The following is a 23026-nucleotide window of genomic DNA, read 5'->3' as shown; positions in this document are numbered from 1 at the left end:
TCCTGACCCTGTGCTCCTGACCCTGTGCTCCTGCCCCTGTGTTCCTGCCCCTCTGTTCCTGCCCCTGTGTTCCTGACTCTGTGTTCCTGACTCTGTGTTCCTGTCTCCGTGTTCCTGACCCCGTGTTCCTGACCCGGTGTTTCTGGCCCCGTGTTAATGACCCAGTGCTCCTGACCCCGTGTTCCTGACCCGGTGCTTCTGGGCCTGTGTTCCTGCCCCTGTGTTCCTGCCCCTGTGTTCCTGCCCCTGTGTTCCTGACCCCGTGTTCCTGACCCCGTGTTCCTGGCCCTGTGTTCCTGACTCTGTGTTCCTGACTCTGTGTTCCTGACCCCGTGTTCTTGACCCCGTGTTCTTGACCCTGTGTTCCTGACTCTGTGTTCCTGTCCCCGTGTTCCTGTCCCCGTGTTCCTGATCCCCTGTGCTCCTGATCCTGTGCTCCTGATCCTGTGTTCCTGGCCCTCTGTTCCTGGCCCTGTGTTCCTGACCCCGTTTTCCTGACTGTGTGTTCTCACTCTACATTCTCGTTGTGTGCTCTCACTTTGCTGTCTCTCCTTGCGGACTCTCTGTGCGATTTCTCTGTGCGATCTCACGCTGTGTTCTCACTCTGCACTCTCACTGTGTTTTCTCACTGTAGGCTCTCACTGTGTCTTCCCACTGTGTGTTCCCACTATGTTATCCCACTGTGTGCTCTCAGTGTGTGCTCTCACTGTGTGCTCTCAATGTGTGCTCTCACTGTGTGCTCCTGCTGTGTGCTCCCACTGTGTGCTCCCACAGTGTGCTCCCACAGTGTGCTCTCACTGTGTGCTCCCACTGTGTGCTCCCACTGTGTGCTCCCACAGTGTGCTCCCACAGTGTGCTCTCACTGTGTGCTCCCACAGTGTGCTCCCACAGTGTGCTCTCACTGTGTGCTCACACTGTGTGCTCCTATTGTGTGCTGCCACTGTGTGTTCTCACTGTGTGCTCCCCTATGTGCTCCCACTGTGTGTTCTCACTGTGTGTTCTCACTGTGTGTTCTCACTGTGCATTCTCACTGTGTGTTCTCACTATGTGCTCCCACTGTGTCTTCTCACTGTGTCTTCTCACTGCGTGCTCCCACAGTGTGCTCTCACTGTGTGCTCCCACTGTGTGCTCCCACTGTGTGCTCCCACAGTGTGCTCCCACAGTGTGCTCTCACTGTGTGCTCCCACTGTGTGCTGCCACTGTGTGCTCTCACTGTGTGCTCCCCCTATGTGCTCCCCCTATGTGCTCCCACTGTGTGCTCTCACTGTGTGTTCTCACTGTGCATTCTCACTGTGTGTTTTCACTATGTGCTCCCATTGTGTGTTCTCACTGTGTCTTCTCACTGCGTGCTCCCACTGTGTGTTCTCACTGTGTGCTCCCAATGTGTGCTCTCACTGTGTGTTCTCAATGTGTGTTCTCACTGTGTGCTCTCACTGTGTGTTCTCACTGTGCATTCTCACTGTGTGTTCTCACTATGTCATCCCACTGTTTGTTCTCACTGTGTCTTCTCACTGCGTGCTCCCACTGTATGCTCCCAATGTCTGCTCCCAATGTTTGCTCCCACTGTGTGCTCCCACTGTGTGTTCTCACTGTGTGTTCTCACTGTGTGCTCCCACTGTGTGCTCCAACTGTGTGCTCCCACTCTGTGTTCTCACTGTGTGCTACCAGTGTGTGCTCCCACTGTGTGCTCCCATTGTGTGCTCCCACTGTGTGCACCCACTGTGTGTTCTCACTGTGTGCTCCCACTGTGTGCTCCCACTGTGTGTTCTCACCGTGTGCGCTCACTGTGTGTTCTCACTGTGTGCTCCCACTGTGAGTTCTCCCACTGTGTGTTCTCACTGTGTCCTCCCACTGTGCGTTCTCACTGTGTGCTACCACTGTGTGTTCTCACTGTGTGTTCACACTGTGTGTTCTCACTGTGTGCTCCCATTGTGTGTTCTCACTGTGTGCTCCCACTGTGTGTTCTCACTGTGTGTTCTCACTGTGTGCTCCCACTGTGTGTTCTCACTGTTTGTTCTCACTGTGTGCTCCCACTGTGTGTTCTCACTGTGTGTTCTCACTGTGTGCTCCCACTGTGTGTTCTCACTGTGTGCTCCCACTGTGTGCTCCCACTGTGTGTTCTCACTGCGTGTTCTCACTGTGTGCTCCCACTGTGTGTTCTCACTGTGTGTTCTCACTGTGTGTTCTCACTGTGTGCTCCCACTGTGTGTTCTCACTGTGTGTTCACACTGTGTGCTCCCACTGTGTGTTCTGACTGTGTGTTCTGACTGTGTGTTCTCACTGTGTGCTCCCACTGTGTGTTCTCACTGTGTGTTCTCACTGTGTGCTCCCACTGTGTGTTCTCACTGTGTGTTCTCACTGTGTGCTCCCACTGTGTGTTCTCACTGTGTGCTCCCACTGTGTGTTCTCACTGTGTGTTCTCACTGTGTGCTCCCACTGTGTGTTCTCACTGTGTGTTCTCACTGTGTGCTCCCACTGTGTGTTCTCACTGTGTGTTCTCACTGTGTGTTCCCACTGTGTGTTCTCACTGTGTGTTCTCACTGTGTGCTCCCACTGTGTGTTCTCACTGTGTGTTCACCCTGTGTGCTCCCACTGTGTGTTCTCACTGTGTGTTCTCACTGTGTGCTCCCACTGTGTGCTCCAACTGTGTGCTCCCACTCTGTGTTCTCACTGTGTGCTACCAGTGTGTGCTCCCACTGTGTGCTCCCATTGTGTGCTCCCACTGTGTGCACCCACTGTGTGTTCTCACTGTGTGCTCCCACTGTGTGCTCCCACTGTGTGTTCTCACCGTGTGCGCTCACTGTGTGTTCTCACTGTGTGCTCCCACTGTGAGTTCTCCCACTGTGTGTTCTCACTGTGTCCTCCCACTGTGCGTTCTCACTGTGTGCTACCACTGTGTGTTCTCACTGTGTGTTCACACTGTGTGTTCTCACTGTGTGCTCCCATTGTGTGTTCTCACTGTGTGCTCCCACTGTGTGTTCTCACTGTGTGTTCTCACTGTGTGCTCCCACTGTGTGTTCTCACTGTTTGTTCTCACTGTGTGCTCCCACTGTGTGTTCTCACTGTGTGTTCTCACTGTGTGCTCCCACTGTGTGTTCTCACTGTGTGCTCCCACTGTGTGCTCCCACTGTGTGTTCTCACTGCGTGTTCTCACTGTGTGCTCCCACTGTGTGTTCTCACTGTGTGTTCTCACTGTGTGTTCTCACTGTGTGCTCCCACTGTGTGTTCTCACTGTGTGTTCACACTGTGTGCTCCCACTGTGTGTTCTGACTGTGTGTTCTGACTGTGTGTTCTCACTGTGTGCTCCCACTGTGTGTTCTCACTGTGTGTTCTCACTGTGTGCTCCCACTGTGTGTTCTCACTGTGTGTTCTCACTGTGTGCTCCCACTGTGTGTTCTCACTGTGTGCTCCCACTGTGTGTTCTCACTGTGTGTTCTCACTGTGTGCTCCCACTGTGTGTTCTCACTGTGTGTTCTCACTGTGTGCTCCCACTGTGTGTTCTCACTGTGTGTTCTCACTGTGTGTTCCCACTGTGTGTTCTCACTGTGTGTTCTCACTGTGTGCTCCCACTGTGTGTTCTCACTGTGTGTTCACCCTGTGTGCTCCCACTGTGTGTTCTCACTGTGTGTTCTCACTGTGTGTTCTCACTGTGTGTTCTCACTGTGTGCTCCCACTGTGTGTTCTCACTGTGTGATCCCACTGTGTGTTCTCACTGTGTGTTCTCACTGTGTGCTCCCACTGTGTGTTCTCACTGTGTGTTCTCACTGTGTGCTCCCACTGTGTGCTCCCACTGTGTGCTCCCACTGCATCCTTCCACTTTGTGCTCTAACTATGTGCTCCCACAGCATGCTCCCATTGTGCCCTCTCACTGCGCGCATCCACTTTGTGCTCTCACTGCGTACTCTCAGTGTGTGCTCTCACTGTGTGCTTCCACTGCACACTCCCAATGCGAGTTTCCACTGCATGCTCTCACTTCATGTTCCTACTGTGAGATCTCACTATATACTCTCACTATGTGCTGTCACTGCATGATCCCACTGTGAGCTCTCACTGTGTACTCTCACTGTGAGCTCTCACTGTGTACTCTCACTGTGTGTTCTCACTGTGTGCTGTCACTGTGTACTCTCACTATGTGCTCTCACTGTGTGTTCTCACTGTGTGCTGTCACTGTGTACTCTCATTATGTGCTCTCACTGTGTGCTGTCACTGTGTACTCTCACTGTGTGCACCCACTGTGTGTTCTCACTGTGTGCTCCCACTGTGTGCTCTCACTGTGTGTTTTCACTATGTGCTCCCACTGTGTGCTCCCACTGTGTGTTCCAATGTGTGCTCCCACTGTGTGCTCCCACTGTGTGCACCCACTGTGTGTTCTCACTGTGTTCTCCCACTGTGTGCTCCCACTGTGTGCTCTCACTGTGTGCTCTCACTGTGTGTTCTCACTGTGTGTTCTCACTGTGTGCTCCAACTGTGTGCTCCCACTGTGTGCTCTCACTGTGTGCTCTCACTGTGCGTTCTCACTGTGTGTTCTCACTGTGTCCTCCCACTGTTTGTTCGCACTGGGTGCTCTCACTGTGTGCTCTCACTGTGTGCTCCCACTGTGTGCTCCCACTGTGTGTTCTCACTGTGTGCTCCCACTGTGTGCTCCCACTGTGTGTTCTCACTGTGTGTTCTCACTGTGTATTCTCACTGTGTGCTCCCACTGTGTGTTCTCACTGTGTGTTCTCACTGTGTGTTCCCACTGTGTGTTCTCACTGTGTGTTCTCACTGTGTGCTCCCACTGTGTGTTCTCACTGTGTGTTCTCACTGTGTGCTCCCACTGTGTGCTCCCACTGTGTGCTCCCACTGCATCCTTCCACTTTGTGCTCTAACTACGTGCTCCCACAGCATGCTCCCATTGTGCCCTCTCACTGCGCGCATCCACTTTGTGCTCTCACTGCATACTCTCAGTGTGTGCTCTCACTGTGTGCTTCCACTGCACCCTCCCAATGCGAGTTTCCACTGCATGCTCTCACTTCATGTTCCTACTGTGATCTCTCACTATATACTCTCACTATGTGCTGTCACTGCATGATCCCACTGTGAGCTCTCACTGTGTACTCTCACTGTGAGCTCTCACTGTGTACTCTCACTGTGTGTTCTCACTGTGTGCTGTCACTGTGTACTCTCACTATGTGCTCTCACTGTGTGTTCTCACTGTGTGCTGTCACTGTGTACTCTCATTATGTGCTCTCACTGTGTGCTGTCACTGTGTACTCTCACTGTGTGCACCCACTGTGTGTTCTCACTGTGTGCTCCCACTGTGTGCTCTCACTGTGTGTTTTCACTATGTGCTCCCACTGTGTGCTCCCACTGTGTGTTCCAATGTGTGCTCCCACTGTGTGCTCCCACTGTGTGTTCCAATGTGTGCTCCCACTGTGTGCTCCCACTGTGTGCACCCACTGTGTGTTCTCACTGTGTTCTCCCACTGTGTGCTCCCACTGTGTGCTCTCACTGTGTGCTCTCACTGTGTGTTCTCACTGTGTGTTCTCACTGTGTGCTCCAACTGTGTGCTCCCACTGTGTGCTCTCACTGTGTGCTCTCACTGTGCGTTCTCACTGTGTGTTCTCACTGTGTCCTCCCACTGTTTGTTCGCACTGGGTGCTCTCACTGTGTGCTCTCACTGTGTGCTCCCACTGTGTGCTCCCACTGTGTGTTCTCACTGTGTGCTCCCACTGTGTGCTCCCACTGTGTGTTCTCACTGTGTGTTCTCACTGTGTATTCTCACTGTGTGCTCCCACTGTGTGTTCTCACTGTGTGTTCTCACTGTGTGTTCCCACTGTGTACTCTCATTATGTGCTCTCACTGTGTGCTGTCACTGTGTACTCTCACTGTGTGCACCCACTGTGTGTTCTCACTGTGTGCTCCCACTGTGTGCTCTCACTGTGTGTTTTCACTATGTGCTCCCACTGTGTGCTCCCACTGTGTGTTCCAATGTGTGCTCCCACTGTGTGCTCCCACTGTGTGCACCCACTGTGTGTTCTCACTGTGTTCTCCCACTGTGTGCTCCCACTGTGTGCTCTCACTGTGTGCTCTCACTGTGTGTTCTCACTGTGTGTTCTCACTGTGTGCTCCAACTGTGTGCTCCCACTGTGTGCTCTCACTGTGTGCTCTCACTGTGCGTTCTCACTATGTGTTCTCACTGTGTCCTCCCACTGTTTGTTCGCACTGTGTGCTCTCACTGTGTGCTCTCACTGTGTGCTCCCACTGTGTGCTCCCACTGTGTGCTCCCACTGTGTGCACCCACTGTGTGTTCTCACTGTGTTCTCCCACTGTGTGCTCCCACTGTGTGCTCTCACTGTGTGCTCTCACTGTGTGCTCCCACTGTGTGCTCCCACTGTGTGTTCTCACTGTGTGTTCTCACTGTGTATTCTCACTGTGTGCTCCCACTGTGTGCTCCCACTGTGTGTTCTCACTGTGTGTTGTCACTGTGTGTTCTCACTGTGTGCTCTCACTGTGTGCTCTCACTGTGTGTTGTCAATGTGTGTTCCCACTGTGTGCTCCCTCTATGTGTTCTCACTGTGTGCTCCCACTGTGTGTTCTCACTGTGTGCTCCCACTATGTGCTCCCACTGTGTGCTCCCACTGTGTGCACCCACTGTGTGCTCCCACTGTGTGCTCCCACTGTGTGCTCCCACTGTGTGTTCTCACTGTGTGCTCCCACTGTGTGTTCTCACTGTGTGTTCTCACTGTGTGCTCCCACTGTGTGTTCTCACTGTGTGCTCCCACTATGTGCTCCCACTGTGTGCTCCCACTGTGTGCACCCACTGTGTGCTCTCACTGTGTGCTCCCACTGTATGCTCCCACTGTGTGCTCCCACTGTGTGTTCTCACTGTGTGTTCTCACTGCGTACTCTTGCACTGTGCGAGCACACAGTGGGAGCACACAGTGAGAGCACACAGTGAGAGCACACAGTGAGAGCACACAGTGAGAGCACACTGTGAGAACGCACTGTGAGAACGCACTGTGAGAACGCACTGTGGGAGCACACAGTGAGAGTGTGCACTCTCGCTGTGTGCTCTCGTTGTGTGCTTGCACTGTGTGTTCCCACTGCGTGCTCCCACTGTGTGTTCCCACTTTGTACTCTCATTGTGCGCTCTCGCTGTGCGCTCTCGCTGTATGCTCTCGCTGTGTGCTCTCGCTGTGTGCTCTCATTGCTGCTCTCACTGCTGCTCACACTGTGCGCTCTCACTGTGCGCTCTCACTGCTGCTCTCACTGCTGCTCTCACTGTGCGCTCTCACTGCACGCTCTCACTGCTGCTCTCACTGCTGCTCTCACTGTGCGCTCTCAAAGCTGCTCTCACTGTGCGCTCTCACTGCTGCTCTCACTGCACGCTCTCACTGTGCGCTCTCACTGTGCACTCTCACTGTGCGCTCTCACTGCTGCTCTCACTGCTGCTCTCACTGCTGCTCTCACTGTGCGCTCTCACTGTGCGCACTGACTGCTGCTCTCACTGCTGCTCTCACTGCTGCTCTCACTGTGCGCTCACAGTGTGTGCTCTCATTGCTGCTCTCACTGCTGCTCACACTGTGCGCTCTCACTGTGCGCTCTCACTGCACGCTCTCACTGCTGCTCTCACTGTGCGCTCTCACTGTGCGCTCTCACTGCTGCTCTCACTGTGCGCTCTCACTGTGTGCTCTCACTGTGTGCTCTCACTGTGCGCTCTCACTGTGTGCTCTCACTGTGCGCTCTCACTGTGTGCTCTCACTGTGCGCTCTCACTGTGTGCTCTCATTGCTGCTCTCACTGCTGCTCACACTGTGCGCTCTCACTGCTGCTCTCACTGTGTGCTCTCACTGTGCGCTCTCACTGCTGCTCTCACTGTGCGCTCTCACTGCGTGCTCTCACTGTGCGCTCTCACTGTGTGCTCTCATTGCTGCTCTCACTGCTGCTCTCACTGTGCGCTCTCACTGTGTGCTCTCACTGCTGCTCTCACTGTGCGCTCTCACTGTGCGCTCTCACTGTGTGCTCTCATTGCTGCTCTCACTGCTGCTCACACTGTGCGCTCTCACTGCTGCTCTCACTGTGCGCTCTCACTGTGCGCTCTCACTGCTGCTCTCACTGTGTGCTCTCACTGTGTGCTCTCATTGCTGCTCTCACTGCTGCTCTCACTGTGTGCTCTCACTGTGTGCTCTCACTGCTGCTCTCACTGTGCGCTCTCACTGTGCGCTCTCACTGTGCACTCTCACTGCTGCTTTCACGGCTGCTCTCACTGCTGCTCTCACTGTGCGCTCTCACTGCTGCTCTCACTGCTGCTCTCACTGCTGCTCTCACTGCTGCTCTCACTGTGTGCTCTCACTGTGCGCTCTCACTGTGCGCTCTCACTGTGTGCTCTCACTGCTGCTCTCACTGCTGCTCTCACTGTGCGCTCTCACTGTGCGCTCTCACTGTGTGCTCTCACTGCTGCTCTCACTGTGCGCTCTCCCTGTGCACTCTCACTGCTGCTCTCACTGTGCGCTCTCACTGTGCACTCTCACTGTGCACTCTCCCTGTGCGCTCTCCCTGTGCACTCTCACTGCACGCTCTCACTGCTGCTCTCACTGCTGCTCTCACTGTGCGCTCTCACTGTGCGCTCTCACTGTGCACTCTCACTGCTGCTCTCGTTGTGTGTTCCCACTGTGGGCTCTCACTGTGCACTCTCACTGTGCACTCTCACTGTGCACTCTCACTGTGCACTCTCACTGCTGCTCTCATTGTGTGTTCTCACTGTGTGCTCTCACTGTGTGCTCTCACTGTGCACTCTCACTGCACGCTCTCACTGCTGCTCCCACTGTGCGCTCTCACTGTGCACTCTCACTGTGCACTCTCCCTGTGCGCTCTCCCTGTGCTCTCTCACTGCATGCTCTCACTGCTGCTCTCACTGTGCACTCTCACTGTGCACTCTCACTGCACGCTCTCACTGTGCGCTCTCACTGTGCACTCTCACTGTGCACTCTCCCTGTGTGCTCTCCCTGTGCACTCTCACTGCACGCTCTCACTGCTGCTCTCACTGTGCGCTCTCACTGTGCACTCTCACTGTGCACTCTCCCTGTGCGCTCTCCCTGTGCACTCTCACGGTGTGCTCTCACTGCTGCTCTCATTGTGTGTTCTCACTGCACGCTCTCACTGCTGCTCTCACTGTGCGCTCTCACTGCTGCTCTCCCTGTGCGCTCTCCCTGTGCACTCTCACTGCACGCTCTCCCTGTGCACTCTCCCTGTGCACTCTCACTGCACGCTCTCACTGCTGCTCTCACTGTGCGCTCTCACTGTGCACTCTCACTGTGCACTCTCCCTGTGCGCTCTCACTGTGCACTCTCATTGCACGCTCTCACTGCTGCTCTCACTGTGCGCTCTCACTGTGCACTCTCACTGTGCGCTCTCCCTGTGCGCTCTCACTGTGCACTCTCACTGTGCACTCTCACTGTGCACTCTCACTGTGCACTCTCACTGCTGCTCTCATTGTGTGTTCTCACTGTGTGCTCTCACTGTGCGCTCTCACTGTGCACTCTCACTGCACGCTCTCACTGCTGCTCTCACTGTGCGCTCTCACTGTGCACTCTCACTGTGCACTCTCCCTGTGCGCTCTCCCTGTGCACTCTCACTGCATGCTCTCACTGCTGCTCTCACTGTGCACTCTCACTGCACGCTCTCACTGAGCGCTCTCACTGTGCACTCTCACTGTGCCCTCTCCCTGTGTGCTCTCCCTGTGCACTCTCACTGCATGCTCTCACTGCTGCTCTCACTGTGCGCTCTCACTGTGCACTCTCACTGTGCACTCTCCCTGTGCGCTCTCCCTGTGCACTCTCACGGTGTGCTCTCACTGCTGCTCTCATTGTGTGTTCTCACTGCACGCTCTCACTGCTGCTCTCACTGTGCGCTCTCACTGCTGCTCTCCCTGTGCGCTCTCCCTGTGCACTCTCACTGCACGCTCTCCCTGTGCGCTCTCCCTGTGCACTCTCACTGCACGCTCTCACTGCTGCTCTCACTGTGCGCTCTTACTGTGCACTCTCACTGTGCACTCTCCCTGTGCGCTCTCACTGTGCGCTCTCACTGTGCACTCTCATTGCACGCTCTCACTGCTGCACTCACTGTGCGCTCTCACTGTGCACTCTCACTGTGCGCTCTCCCTGTGCGCTCTCACTGTGCACTCTCACTGCTGCTCTCACTGCTGCTCTCACTGTGCGCTCTCACTGTGCGCTCTCACTGCTGCTCTCACTGCTGCTCTCACTGTGCGCTCTCACTGCTGCTCTCACTGCACGCTCTCCCTGTGCGCTCTCCCTGTGCACTCTCACTGCACGCTCTCACTGCTGCTCTCACTGTGCGCTCTCACTGTGCACTCTCACTGTGCACTCTCCCTGTGCGCTCTCACTGTGCACTCTCACTGCTGCTCTCACTGCACGCTCTCACTGCTGCTCTCACTGCTGCTCTCACTGTGCGCTCTCACTGCTGCTCTCACTCTGCGCTCTCACTGTGTGCTCTCACTGTGCGCTCTCACTGTGTGCTCTCATTGCTGCTCTCACTGCTGCTCACACTGTGCGCTCTCACTGCTGCTCTCACTGTGCGCTCTCACTGTGCGCTCTCACTGCTGCTCTCACTGTGCGCTCTCACTGCGTGCTCTCACTGTGTGCTCTCACTGTGTGCTCTCACTGTGCGCTCTCACTGTGTGCTCTCATTGCTGCTCTCACTGCTGCTCTCACTGTGCGCTCTCACTGTGTGCTCTCACTGCTGCTCTCACTGTGCGCTCTCACTGTGCACTCTCACTGCTGCTTTCACGGCTGCTCTCACTGCTGCTCTCACTGTGCGCTCTCACTGCTGCTCTCACTGCTGCTCTCACTGCTGCTCTCACTGTGCGCTCTCACTGTGCGCTCTCACTGTGCGCTCTCACTGTGTGCTCTCACTGCTGCTCTCACTGCTGCTCTCACTGTGCGCTCTCACTGTGCGCTCTCACTGTGTGCTCTCACTGCTGCTCTCACTGTGCGCTCTCCCTGTGCACTCTCACTGCTGCTCTCACTGTGCGCTCTCACTGTGCACTCTCACTGTGCACTCTCCCTGTGCGCTCTCCCTGTGCACTCTCACTGCACGCTCTCACTGCTGCTCTCACTGCTGCTCTCACTGTGCGCTCTCACTGTGCGCTCTCACTGTGCACTCTCACTGCTGCTCTCGTTGTGTGTTCCCACTGTGGGCTCTCACTGTGCACTCTCACTGTGCACTCTCACTGTGCACTCTCACTGCTGCTCTCATTGTGTGTTCTCACTGCACGCTCTCACTGCTGCTCTCACTGTGCGCTCTCACTGTGCACTCTCACTGTGCAGTCTCCCTGTGCGCTCTCCCTGTGCACTCTCACTGCATGCTCTCACTGCTGCTCTCACTGTGCACTCTCACTGTGCACTCTCACTGCACGCTCTCACTGTGCGCTCTCACTGTGCACTCTCACTGTGCACTCTCCCTGTGTGCTCTCCCTGTGCACTCTCACTGCACGCTCTCACTGCTGCTCTCACTGTGCGCTCTCACTGTGCACTCTCACTGTGCACTCTCCCTGTGCGCTCTCCCTGTGCACTCTCACGGTGTGCTCTCACTGCTGCTCTCATTGTGTGTTCTCACTGCACGCTCTCACTGCTGCTCTCACTGTGCGCTCTCACTGCTGCTCTCCCTGTGCGCTCTCCCTGCGCACTCTCACTGCACGCTCTCCCTGTGCGCTCTCCCTGTGCACTCTCACTGCACGCTCTCACTGCTGCTCTCACTGTGCGCTCTCCCTGTGCGCTCTCACTGTGCACTCTCATTGCACGCTCTCACTGCTGCTCTCACTGTGCGCTCTCACTGTGCACTCTCACTGTGCGCTCTCCCTGTGCGCTCTCACTGTGCACTCTCACTGTGCACTCTCACTGTGCACTCTCACTGTGCACTCTCACTGCTGCTCTCATTGTGTGTTCTCACTGTGTGCTCTCACTGTGCGCTCTCACTGTGCACTCTCACTGCACGCTCTCACTGCTGCTCTCACTGTGCGCTCTCACTGTGCACTCTCACTGTGCACTCTCCCTGTGCGCTCTCCCTGTGCACTCTCACTGCATGCTCTCACTGCTGCTCTCACTGTGCACTCTCACTGTGCACTCTCACTGCACGCTCTCACTGTGCGCTCTCACTGTGCACTCTCAATGTGCCCTCTCCCTGTGTGCTCTCCCTGTGCACTCTCACTGCACGCTCTCACTGCTGCTCTCACTGTGCGCTCTCACTGTGCACTCTCACTGTGCACTCTCCCTGTGCGCTCTCCCTGTGCACTCTCACGGTGTGCTCTCACTGCTGCTCTCATTGTGTGTTCTCACTGCACGCTCTCACTGCTGCTCTCACTGTGCGCTCTCACTGCTGCTCTCCCTGTGCGCTCTCCCTGTGCACTCTCACTGCACGCTCTCACTGCTGCTCTCACTGTGCTCTCTCACTGTGCACTCTCACTGTGCACTCTCCCTGTGCGATTCTCACTGTGCGCTCTCACTGTGCACTCTCATTGCACGCTCTCACTGCTGCTCTCACTGTGCGCTCTCACTGTGCACTCTCACTGTGCGCTCTCCCTGTGCGCTCTCACTGTGCACTCTCACTGCTGCTCTCACTGCTGCTCTCACTGTGCGCTCTCACTGTGCGCTCTCACTGCTGCTCTCACTGCTGCTCTCACTGTGCGCTCTCACTGCTGCTCTCACTGCACGCTCTCCCTGTGCGCTCTCCCTGTGCACTCTCACTGCACGCTCTCACTGCTGCTCTCACTGTGCGCTCTCACTGTGCACTCTCACTGTGCATTCTCCCTGTGCGCTCTCACTGTGCACTCTCACTGCTGCTCTCACTGCACGCTCTCACTGCTGCTCTCACTGCTGCTCTCACTGTGCGCTCTCACTGCTGCTCTCACTCTGCGCTCTCACTGTGCGCTCTCACTGTGCGCTCTCACTGTGCGCTCTCACTGTGCACTCTCCCTGTGCGCTCTCACTGCTGCTCTCACTGCTGCTCTCACTGTGCGCTCTCACTGCTGCTCTCACTGTGCGCTCTCACTGTGCACTCTCACTGTGCGCTCTAACTGCGCGCTCTCACTGCTGCTCTCACTGCTGCTCTCACTGTGCGCTCTCACTGCTGCTCTCACTGCTGCTCTCACTGCACGCTCTCACTGCTGCTCTCACTGTGCGCTCACACTGTGCGCTCTCATTGCTGCTCTCACTGCTGCTCACACTGTGCGCTCTCACTGTGCGCAATCACTGTGCGCTCTCACTGTGCGCTCTCACTGCTGCTCTCACTGCTGCTCTCACTGTGCGCTCTCACTGTGCGCTCTCACTGTGCACTCTCACTGTGCACTCTCACTGTGCACTCTCACTGTGCGCTCTCACTGCTGCTCTCACTGCTGCTCTCACTGTGCACTCTCACTGTGCGCTCTCACTGTGCGCTCTCACTGCTGCTCTCACTGTGCGCTCTCACTGTGCGCTCTCACTGTGCGCTCTCACTGCTGCCCTCACTGCACGCTCTCACTGCTGCTCTCACTGTGCGCTCTCACTGTGCGCTCTCACTGTGCACTCTCCCTGTGCGCTCTCACTGCACGCTCTCACTGCTGCTCTCACTGAACGCTCTCACTGCTGCTCTCACTGCTGCTCTCACTGTGCGCTCTCACTGTGCACTCTCACTGTGCACTCTCACTGCTGCTCTCACTGCTGCTCTCACTGTGCACTCTCCCTGCTGCTCTCGTTGTGTGTTCCCACTGTGTGCTCTCACTGCTGCTCTCACTGTGCACTCTCCCTGCTGCTCTCGTTGTGTGTTCCCACTGTGTGCTCTCACTGTGCACTCTCACTGTGCACTCTCACTGCTGCTCTCATTGTGTGTTCTCACTGTGCACTCTCACTGTGCACTCTCACTGTGCGCTCTCACTGTGCACTCTCACTGCACGCTCTCACTGCTGCTCTCACTGTGCACTCTCCCTGTGCGCTCTCCCTGTGCACTCTCACTGTGCACTCTCCCTGTGCGCTCACCCTGTGCACTCTCACTGTGCGCTCTCACTGCTGCTCTCATTGTGTGTTCTCACTGCACGCTCTCACTGCTGCTCTCACTGTGCGCTCTCCCTGTGCACTCTCCCTGTGCGCTCTCACTGCTGCTCTCATTGTGTGTTCTCACTGTATGCTCTCACTGCACGCTCTCACTGCTGCTCTCACTGTGCGCTCTCACTGTGCACTCTCACTGTGCACTCTCCGTGTGCTCTCATTGTGTGCTCTCACTGTATGCTCTCACTGCTGCTCTCACTGTGCGCTCTCACTGTGCACTCTCCCTGTGCACTCTCCCTGTGCCCTCTCACTGCTGCTCTCATTGTGTGTTCTCACTGTATGCTCTGACTGCACGCTCTCACTGCTGCTCTCACTGTGCGCTCTCACTGTGCGCTCTCACTGCTGCTCTCACTGTGCGCTCTCAGTGTGCGCTCTCACTGCTGCTCTCACTGTGCGCTCTCACTGTGCGCTCTCACTGTGCACTCTCCGTGTGCTCTCACTGCTGCTCTCATTGTGTGTTCTCACTGTATGCTCTGACTGCACGCTCTCACTGCTGCTCTCACTGTGCGCTCTCACTGCTGCTCTCACTGTGCGCTCTCACTGTGCGCTCTCACTGCTGCTCTCACTGTGTGCTCTCACTGCACGCTCTCACTGTGCCCTCTCCGTGTGCTCTCACTGCACGCTCTCACTGTGCACTCTCACTGCTGCTCTCACTGTGCACTCTCCGTGTGCTCTCACTGCACGCTCTCACTGTGCGCTCTCACTGTGCGCTCTCACTGCTGCTCTCATTGTGTGTTCTCACTGTATGCTCTCACTGTGCACTCTCACTGCTGCTCTCACTGTGCACTCTCCGTGTGCTCTCACTGCACGCTCTCACTGTGCGCTCTCACTGTGCGCTCTCACTGCTGCTCTCACTGTGCGCTCTCACTGTGCACTCTCCGTGTGCTCTCACTGCTTCTCTCACTGTGCGCTCTCACTGTTGCTCTCACTGTGCGCTCTCACTTGCGCTCTCCCTGTGCACTCTCCCTGTGCGCTCTCACTGTGCGCTCTCACTGTGCGCTCTCACTGCTGCTCTCACTGTGTGCTCTCACTGTGCGCTCTCACTGTGCGCTCTCACTGTGCGCTCTCACTGCATGCTCTCACTGCTGCTCTCACTGTGCGCTCGCACTGTGCGCTCTCACTGCTGCTCTCACTGTGCGCTCTCACTGTGCGCTCTCACTGTGCGCTCGCACTGTGCGCTCTCACTGTGCGCTCTCACTGTGCGCTCTCACTGCACGCTCTCACTGCTGCTCTCACTGTGCGCTCGCACTGTGCGCTCTCACTGTGTCCTCTCACTGTGCGCTCTCACTGTGCGCTCTCACTGTGTGCTCTCACTGCACGCTCTCACTGCTGCTCTCACTGCATGCTGTCATTGTGTGCTCTCACTGTATGCTCTCACTGTGCGCTCTCACTGTGTGCTCTCACTGTGCGCTCTCACTGTGCGCTCTTACTGTGTGCTCTCACTGTGCGCTCTCACTGCTGCTCTCATTGTGTGTTCTCACTGTATGCTCTCACTGTACGCTCTCACTGCGTGATCACACTGTCCGCTCTCACTGGGCGCTCTGATCTCTGCTTACAATGTTCGTTCTCACTGTGCACCCACACCGTGCACTCTCACTATGCGGTCTCCCTATGCACTCTCCCTGTGCACTCTCCCTGTGCACTCTCCCTGTGCAGTCTCCCTCTGCGTTCTCCCTGTGCAGTCTCCCTGTGCACTCTCACTGGACCCGTTCACTGTACGCTGTCACTGTGCACTCTCACTGTACACTCTCACTGGGTGCCCTCGCTGTGCACTCTCCATTTACGCTCTCCCTCTGCACTCTCCCTGGGCGCTCTCCCTCTGCACTCTCACTGTGCGCTCACACTGAGCGCCCTCATTGCTGCTCTCACTGCTGCTCACACTGTGCGCACTCACTGTGCGCTCTCACTGCTGCTCTCACTGCTGCTCTCACTGTGCGCTCTCACTGTGCGCTCTCACTGTGCACTCTCACTGTGCACTCTCACTGTGCGCTCTCACTGCTGCTCTCACTGCTGCTCTCACTGTGCGCTCTCACTGTGCGCTCTCACTGTGCGCTCTCACTGCTGCTCTCACTGTGCGCTCTCACTGTGCGCTCTCACTGTGCGCTCTCACTACTGCTCTCACTGCACGCTCTCACTGCTGCTCTCACTGTGCGCTCTCACTGTGCGCTCTCACTGTGCACTCTCCCTGTGCGCTCTCACTGCACGCTCTCACTGCTGCTCTCACTGTGCGCTCTCACTGTGCGCTCTCACTGCTGCTCTCACTGTGTGCTCTCACTGCACGCTCTCACTGTGCCCTCTCCGTGTGCTCTCACTGCACGCTCTCACTGTGCACTCTCACTGCTGCTCTCACTGTGCACTCTCCGTGTGCTCTCACTGCACGCTCTCACTGTGCGCTCTCACTGTGCGCTCTCACTGCTGCTCTCATTGTGTGTTCTCACTGTATGCTCTCACTGTGCACTCTCACTGCTGCTCTCACTGTGCACTCTCCGTGTGCTCTCACTGCACGCTCTCACTGTGCGCTCTCACTGTGCGCTCTCATTGCTGCTCTCACTGTGCGCTCTCACTGTGCACTCTCCGTGTGCTCTCACTGCTTCTCTCACTGTGCGCTCTCACTGTTGCTCTCACTGTGCGCTCTCACTTGCGCTCTCCCTGTGCACTCTCCCTGTGCGCTCTCACTGTGCGCTCTCACTGTGCGCTCTCACTGCTGCTCTCACTGTGTGCTCTCACTGTGCGCTCTCACTGTGCGCTCTCACTGTGCGCTCTCACTGCATGCTCTCACTGCTGCTCTCACTGTGCGCTCGCACTGTGCGCTCTCACTGCTGCTCTCACTGTGCGCTCTCACTGTGCGCTCTCACTGTGCGCTCGCACTGTGCGCTCTCACTGTGCGCTCTCACTGTGCGCTCTCACTGCACGCTCTCACTGCTGCTCTCACTGTGCGCTCGCACTGTGCGCTCTCACTGTGTCCTCTCACTGTGCGCTCTCACTGTGCGCTCGCACTGTGCGCTCTCACTGTGCGCTCTCACTGTGTGCTCTCACTGCACGCTCTCACTGCTGCTCTCACTGCATGCTGTCATTGTGTGCTCTCACTGTGTGCTCTCACTGTGCGCTCTCACTGTGTGCTCTCACTGTGCGCTCTCACTGTGCGCTCTTACTGTGTGCTCTCACTGTGCGCTCTCACTGCACGCTCTCATTGTGTGTTCTCACTGTATGCTCTCACTGTACGCTCTCACTGCGTGATCACACTGTCCGCTCTCACTGGGCGCTCTGATCTCTGCTTACAATGTTCGTTCTCACTGTGCACCCACACCGTGCACTCTCACTATGCGGTCTCCCTATGCACTCTCCCTGTGCACTCTCCCTGTGCACTCTCCCTGTGCAGTCTCCCTCTGCGTTCTCCCTGTGCAGTCTCCCTGTGCACTCTCACTGGACCCGTTCACTGTACGCTGTCACTGTGCACTCTCACTGTACACTCTCACTGGGTGCCCTCGCTGTGCACTCTCCATTTACGCTCTCCCTCTGCACTCTCCCTGGGCGCTCTCCCTCTGCACTCTCACTGTGCGCTCACACTGTGCGCTCTCATTGCTGCTCTCACTGCTGCTCACACTGTGCGCTCTCACTGTGCGCTCTCACTGCTGCTCTCACTGCTGCTCTCACTGTGCGCTCTCACTGTGCGCTCTCACTGTGCACTCTCACTGTGCACTCTCACTGTGCGCTCTCACTGCTGCTCTCACTGCTGCTCTCACTGTGCGCTCTCACTGTGCGCTCTCACTGTGCGCTCTCACTGCTGCTCTCACTGTGCGCTCTCACTGTGCGCTCTCACTGTGCGCTCTCACTACTGCTCTCACTGCACGCTCTCACTGCTGCTCTCACTGTGCGCTCTCACTGCTGCTCTCATTGTGTGTTCTCACTGTATGCTCTCACTGTACGCTCTCACTGCGTGATCACACTGTCCGCTCTCACTGGGCGCTCTGATCTCTGCTTACAATGTTCGTTCTACTGTGCACCCACACCGTGCACTCTCACTATGCGGTCTCCCTATGCACTCTCCCTGTGCACTCTCCCTGTGCACTCTCCCTGTGCAGTCTCCCTCTGCGTTCTCCCTGTGCAGTCTCCCTGTGCACTCTCACTGGACCCGTTCACTGTACGCTGTCACTGTGCACTCTCACTGTACACTCTCACTGGGTGCCCTCGCTGTGCACTCTCCATTTACGCTCTCCCTCTGCACTCTCCCTGGGCGCTCTCCCTCTGCACTCTCACTGTGCGCTCACACTGAGCGCTCTCATTGCTGCTCTCACTGCTGCTCACACTGTGCGCTCTCACTGTGCGCTCTCACTGCTGCTCTCACTGCTGCTCTCACTGTGCGCTCTCACTGTGCGCTCTCACTGTGCACTCTCACTGTGCACTCTCACTGTGCGCTCTCACTGCTGCTCTCACTGCTGCTCTCACTGTGCGCTCTCACTGTGCGCTCTCACTGTGCGCTCTCACTGCTGCTCTCACTGTGCGCTCTCACTGTGCGCTCTCACTGTGCGCTCTCACTACTGCTCTCACTGCACGCTCTCACTGCTGCTCTCACTGTGCGCTCTCACTGTGCGCTCTCACTGTGCACTCTCCCTGTGCGCTCTCACTGCACGCTCTCACTGCTGCTCTCACTGCACGCTCTCACTGCTGCTCTCACTGCTGCTCTCACTGTGCGCTCTCACTGTGCACTCTCACTGCTGCTCTCACTGTGCACTGTCCCTGCTGCTCTCGTTGTGTGTTCCCACTGTGTGCTCTCACTGTGCACTCTCACTGTGCACTCTCACTGCTGCTCTCATTGTGTGTTCTCACTGTGCACTCTCACTGTGCACTCTCACTGTGCGCTCTCACTGTGCACTCTCACTGCACGCTCTCACTGCTGCTCTCACTGTGCACTCTCCCTGTGCGCTCTCCCTGTGCACTCTCACTGTGCACTCTCCCTGTGCGCTCTCCCTGTGCACTCTCACTGTGCGCTCTCACTGCTGCTCTCATTGTGTGTTCTCACTGCACGCTCTCACTGCTGCTCTCACTGTGCGCTCTCCCTGTGCACTCTCCCTGTGCGCTCTCACAGCACGCTCTCATTGTGTGTTCTCACTGTATGCTCTCACTGCACGCTCTCACTGCTGCTCTCACTGTGTGCTCTCACTGTGCACTCTCACTGTGCACTCTCCGTGTGCTCTCATTGTGTGCTCTCACTGTATGCTCTCACTGCTGCTCTCACTGTGCGCTCTCACTGTGCACTCTCCCTGTGCCCTCTCACTGCTGCTCTCATTGTGTGTTCTCACTGTATGCTCTGACTGCACGCTCTCACTACTGCTCTCACTGTGCGCTCTCACTGTGCGCTCTCACTGCTGCTCTCACTGTGCGCTCTCACTGTGCGCTCTCACTGCTGCTCTCACTGTGCGCTCTCACTGTGCGCTCTCACTGTGCACTCTCCGTGTGCTCTCACTGCTGCTCTCATTGTGTGTTCTCACTGTATGCTCTGACTGCACGCTCTCACTGCTGCTCTCACTGTGCGCTCTCACTGCTGCTCTCACTGTGCGCTCTCACTGTGCGCTCTCACTGCTGCTCTCACTGTGCGCTCTCACTGTGTGCTCTCACTGCACGCTCTCACTGTGCCCTCTCCGTGTGCTCTCACTGCACGCTCTCACTGTGCACTCTCACTGCTGCTCTCACTGTGCACTCTCCGTGTGCTCTCACTGCACGCTCTCACTGTGCGCTCTCACTGCTGCTCTCATTGTGTGTTCTCACTGTATGCTCTCACTGTGCACTCTCACTGCTGCTCTCACTGTGCGCTCTCCGTGTGCTCTCACTGCACGCTCTCACTGTGCGCTCTCACTGTGCGCTCTCACTGCTGCTCTCACTGTGCGCTCTCACTGTGCACTCTCCGTGTGCTCTCACTGCTTCTCTCACTGTGCGCTCTCACTGCTGCTCTCACTGTGCGCTCTCACTGTGCGCTCTCACTTGCGCTCTCCCTGTGCACTCTCCCTGTGCGCTCTCACTGCTGTTCTCACTGTGCGCTCTCACTGCTGCTCTCACTGTGCGCTCTCACTGTGCGCTCTCACTGCTGCTCTCACTGTGTGCTCTCACTGTGCGCTCTCACTGTGCGCTCTCACTGTGCGCTCTCACTGCACGCTCTCACTGCTGCTCTCACTGTGCGCTCGCACTGTGCGCTCTCACTGTGTCCTCTCACTGTGCGCTCTCACTGTGCGCTCTCACTGTGTGCTCTCACTGCACGCTCTCACTGCTGCTCTCACTGCATGCTGTCATTGTGTGCTCTCACTGTATGCTCTCACTGTGCGCTCTCACTGTGTGCTCTCACTGTGCGCTCTCACTGTGCGCTCTTACTGTGTGCTCTCACTGTGCGCTCTCACTGCTGCTCTCATTGTGTGTTCTCACTGTATGCTCTCACTGTACGCTCTCACTGCGTGATCACACTGTCCGCTCTCACTGGGCGCTCTGATCTCTGCTTACAATGTTCGTTCTACTGTGCACCCACACCGTGCACTCTCACTATGCGGTCTCCCTATGCACTCTCCCTGTGCACTCTCCCTGTGCACTCTCCCTGTGCAGTCTCCCTCTGCGTTCTCCCTGTGCAGTCTCCCTGTGCACTCTCACTGGACCCGTTCACTGTACGCTGTCACTGTGCACTCTCACTGTACACTCTCACTGGGTGCCCTCGCTGTGCACTCTCCATTTACGCTCTCCCTCTGCACTCTCCCTGGGCGCTCTCCCTCTGCACTCTCACTGTGCGCTCACACTGAGCGCTCTCATTGCTGCTCTCACTGCTGCTCACACTGTGCGCTCTCACTGTGCGCTCTCACTGCTGCTCTCACTGCTGCTCTCACTGTGCGCTCTCACTGTGCGCTCTCACTGTGCACTCTCACTGTGCACTCTCACTGTGCGCTCTCACTGCTGCTCTCACTGCTGCTCTCACTGTGCGCTCTCACTGTGCGCTCTCACTGTGCGCTCTCACTGCTGCTCTCACTGTGCGCTCTCACTGTGCGCTCTCACTACTGCTCTCACTGCACGCTCTCACTGCTGCTCTCACTGTGCGCTCTCACTGTGCGCTCTCACTGTGCACTCTCCCTGTGCGCTCTCACTGCACGCTCTCACTGCTGCTCTCACTGCACGCTCTCACTGCTGCTCTCACTGCTGCTCTCACTGTGCGCTCTCACTGTGCACTCTCACTGCTGCTCTCACTGTGCACTGTCCCTGCTGCTCTCGTTGTGTGTTCCCACTGTGTGCTCTCACTGTGCACTCTCACTGTGCACTCTCACTGCTGCTCTCATTGTGTGTTCTCACTGTGCACTCTCACTGTGCACTCTCACTGTGCGCTCTCACTGTGCACTCTCACTGCACGCTCTCACTGCTGCTCTCACTGTGCACTCTCCCTGTGCGCTCTCCCTGTGCACTCTCACTGTGCACTCTCCCTGTGCGCTCTCCCTGTGCACTCTCACTGTGCGCTCTCACTGCTGCTCTCATTGTGTGTTCTCACTGCACGCTCTCACTGCTGCTCTCACTGTGCGCTCTCCCTGTGCACTCTCCCTGTGCGCTCTCACAGCACGCTCTCATTGTGTGTTCTCACTGTATGCTCTCACTGCACGCTCTCACTGCTGCTCTCACTGTGTGCTCTCACTGTGCACTCTCACTGTGCACTCTCCGTGTGCTCTCATTGTGTGCTCTCACTGTATGCTCTCACTGCTGCTCTCACTGTGCGCTCTCACTGTGCACTCTCCCTGTGCACTCTCCCTGTGCCCTCTCACTGCTGCTCTCATTGTGTGTTCTCACTGTATGCTCTGACTGCACGCTCTCACTACTGCTCTCACTGTGCGCTCTCACTGTGCGCTCTCACTGCTGCTCTCACTGTGCGCTCTCACTGTGCGCTCTCACTGTGCACTCTCCGTGTGCTCTCACTGCTGCTCTCATTGTGTGTTCTCACTGTATGCTCTGACTGCATGCTCTCACTGCTGCTCTCACTGTGCGCTCTCACTGCTGCTCTCACTGTGCGCTCTCACTGTGCGCTCTCACTGCTGCTCTCACTGTGCGCTCTCACTGTGTGCTCTCACTGCACGCTCTCACTGTGCCCTCTCCGTGTGCTCTCACTGCACGCTCTCACTGTGCACTCTCACTGCTGCTCTCACTGTGCACTCTCCGTGTGCTCTCACTGCACGCTCTCACTGTGCGCTCTCACTGCTGCTCTCATTGTGTGTTCTCACTGTATGCTCTCACTGTGCACTCTCACTGCTGCTCTCACTGTGCACTCTCCGTGTGCTCTCACTGCACGCTCTCACTGTGCGCTCTCACTGCTGCTCTCACTGTGCGCTCTCACTGTGCACTCTCCGTGTGCTCTCACTGCTTCTCTCACTGTGCGCTCTCACTGCTGCTCTCACTGTGCGCTCTCACTGTGCGCTCTCACTTGCGCTCTCCCTGTGCACTCTCCCTGTGCGCTCTCACTGCTGTTCTCACTGTGCGCTCTCACTGCTGCTCTCACTGTGCGCTCTCACTGTGCGCTCTCACTGCTGCTCTCACTGTGTGCTCTCACTGTGCGCTCTCACTGTGCGCTCTCACTGTGCGCTCTCACTGCATGCTCTCACTGCTGCTCTCACTGTGCGCTCTCACTGCTGCTCTCACTGTGCGCTCTCACTGTGCGCTCTCACTGTGCGCTCGCACTGTGCGCTCTCACTGTGCGCTCTCACTGTGCGCTCTCACTGCACGCTCTCACTGCTGCTCTCACTGTGCGCTCGCACTGTGCGCTCTCACTGTGTCCTCTCACTGTGCGCTCTCACTGTGCGCTCTCACTGTGTGCTCTCACTGCACGCTCTCACTGCTGCTCTCACTGCATGCTGTCATTGTGTGCTCTCACTGTATGCTCTCACTGTGCACTCTCACTGTGTGCTCTCACTGTGCGCTCTCACTGTGCGCTCTTACTGT

At 56.7% G+C, this 23026-nt stretch overlaps 1 protein-coding gene across 1 annotated transcript in view; it reads left to right on the top strand.

Annotated features, from left to right (window-relative positions):
• LOC137352857 (POU domain, class 2, transcription factor 2-like) overlaps positions 1–23026 on the top strand; it is a 153225-nt gene that overhangs the window by 127045 nt on the left and 3154 nt on the right. The gene's annotated exons all lie outside the window — the stretch shown is intronic.

This window comes from Heterodontus francisci, chromosome 39 (assembly GCF_036365525.1).
Source record: "Heterodontus francisci isolate sHetFra1 chromosome 39, sHetFra1.hap1, whole genome shotgun sequence".
Lineage (NCBI taxonomy): Eukaryota > Metazoa > Chordata > Chondrichthyes > Heterodontiformes > Heterodontidae > Heterodontus > Heterodontus francisci.
The sequence above is the reverse complement of the archived record's forward strand: the minus strand, read 5'-3'. Positions and strand labels throughout refer to the sequence as shown.